We start from the raw sequence: 2,487 nt of genomic DNA, 5'->3' as shown, positions 1-2,487 counted from the left end.
CTGGGCAGGCACCCAATATTATTTTTTAAGTGCTATTGCTCAAATACATTATTAAATTTGGAGGGCATCTGTTTGCTCTGTCACAGATTGATATGGCTTCTAAAATTGTGCTTCTGCAATATCTCTTTTTATTCTAATGGTTTTTGCTCTATATGTTTTGTTACTGCTTTCTTTGGTACATGACAGTTTGCTATTGTTATGTCTAGTTTTTTTCTCGTATTTTTTTATAGAAGTGTTATTTTACACACTGGCTATACAGTACACATTGAAAGTATACACACACATGCACATGCATCCAAAGGTTTTTCCACATCCCCTCATCCCTGTACTGGTGATCCATCACAGCTGTGTGTACTCGACTAGCTGTGAGACGATCATATGCCATCTCGCGCTCTATTACACGTGAGAGGAATGGTATTTCTCGGTATAAACTCTGCTGTCTTTTAAAATGTGGACACTTATTCAGTGTCTCCAAGATCTGACTCATTGGTCCGTAGATATTGATTTTAATACTTTTTACCATACTTTTCAATAGTTCTTGGTTAAATGAGTTATCTCTTTTTTGCAATACTTTTGGGTGTGGGGGTGTACAAAGGAGGGTTTGGGTCTTGACATCATTCATATTGCCCCATAACCTTTGTGTTAACACATATTTACCATCTTCAGACTACAGTGGTGGAGAATCTTTGAATACTTATTACAATGCTCAGAAAACAGAATCAATCCAGGTATGTTACCAGGAAAGTCACAATGTCTAAAATACCACACCAGGTTCCAAAAAACAATTAGATGAGGATCCACAAAGTCTGCCGCTGTTATTGTATGATGGTCTTCATTTTCTAATAAGCTTTCAAGTTCCTTCTGTGCTGTGAAGGGACTAAGATGTGAAACAGTGGCAGGATCTAGGCTTGGGAGGTGCCACTCTAATCCTAGAGAATTTGCAGCTTCTTGTCAAGCAGCTGTGGGCTGCCTGTAGAAGGAGCTTCTGTCCTCCAGTGTCTGCCTCATCCAAGGGGTCACGAATACTAACACTCCAGGCCATTCGAAATACTGGACATTTTGACATGGCTGTGTTGATCTATCAGCAGGGATCTGAATACTTCAGGTACGTGAATTTTCCTGCCATTTAGACGTGCAGTTAGATCAAACCTCCCTTGAACGGAGATAACAGATGTGTCCAGACCAGAGGCTGATGCTGAGATGCAACAGTGCCTCGTCTGACTCGAAAGGAAGACAGAAAATGCATATTTTCTGTAGATGGGCTTGACTTCAAAAAGTATCTCCCAGGTCATCTTAAATCCCTCATTTCAATATTCGGAAAGGATAAGGAAAGATTGCCAAAAAACAGGCATGTAGTATTAAGATGTGAATCATCTGCTGTCCAGCCTGCCATGATTTCCTCATCATGGGGAAGACAGGTTTGACACCAAGAGTAACATGAGATGAGAATCTCCATTGCATAATTCTGCAAGATATTTGTATTACTTGTGCTGCACAAAGATGCCACTTCTGATTTCTCAGGTAAGGCAAACTTTGACAGGAATCCTTCTAAGGAGACAGAACTTTCCAGGTGTATTCAGCTGAGATCAATTCCCTTAGTCCCTGAGCTGGCACTGCTCTCTCGGGAGGAAGCAGCTCTTTCTGACTCATGACAGACATCTTCATCTGTTAAAGAGGTCCATTCAGTGCCCTCGGCTTCCACCGAAGTACTGTGGTATACATGGGGAATCTCGAATACTGTTTGCTTGCTTTCTCTGCAACTCCTTTTCCAGCAGTGAGCGTACCGTCTCTTAGAACATCTAGGTTAAATATTAGTAGTGTATCTACATTAAGTGAAGGTGATGAATGGGTTAAGATATCTTGAGATCCTTCCCTAAAAGGGAAAGTGGATGAGAAGGCTGGAGAAGCCCAGAGTCTTTCCCTTGGTCTGTCCTCACTTTTTGTATAGCTTTTTGATTTGGTAGGTCTTACTGGCCTGGGAGAATTAAGAGGAGGCTAGATCATCTGCATGCCTTGACCAATGCTGGACTCTTCTTGTTGGTTAATTTATCATCACACGTCTGATGAAAATCAATGTTTGATTTACAAATTGTCAAAGAACTGTCATGTTACTCGTATTTATCACCATTTCTTCAGCTCTATCACACCTAGCAGATGGTGTTGAAATGCATTTGCTGTCATCTTTGTCCTCCTCCTCCTCTTCTCTTTGTTATTGTTTAGTCTTGGCAAACAAAAGAGAGAAGGGATCAAATCCTTCAGGTTTTACTGGAGAGCTGCTGTTCATAAGTTGTATAGCAAAATCACATTTGTGGAATTATCAAATTTACAGAGTAAAATTACTTCCTCTAACCCTTCCTTCACACCTTTCCCCCTGCCTGGAATGACTTTGTAGTTTACCTGGTAAATTCATGCTCAAAGGACCATTTAACTGTCATCTCCTAGCAAGCCTTTTTAAGAAACCCCCTTTCCTCTACTCAGCTCCTGTCT

General features: G+C 40.9%; 1 pseudogene; it reads right to left on the bottom strand.

The window, feature by feature from the left end:
- Positions 1-240: 240 nt before the first annotated feature.
- LOC101401140 (C-myc promoter-binding protein pseudogene) lies at positions 241-2,284 on the bottom strand (annotated as a pseudogene).
- Between the last annotated feature and the right edge of the window lie 203 nt (positions 2,285-2,487).

Source organism: Ceratotherium simum, chromosome 28, assembly GCF_057802395.1.
Source record: "Ceratotherium simum simum isolate JZ-2026a chromosome 28, ASM5780239v1, whole genome shotgun sequence".
Classification (NCBI taxonomy): Eukaryota; Metazoa; Chordata; class Mammalia; order Perissodactyla; family Rhinocerotidae; genus Ceratotherium; species Ceratotherium simum.
This window is presented reverse-complemented; position numbering and strand designations above follow the sequence as displayed.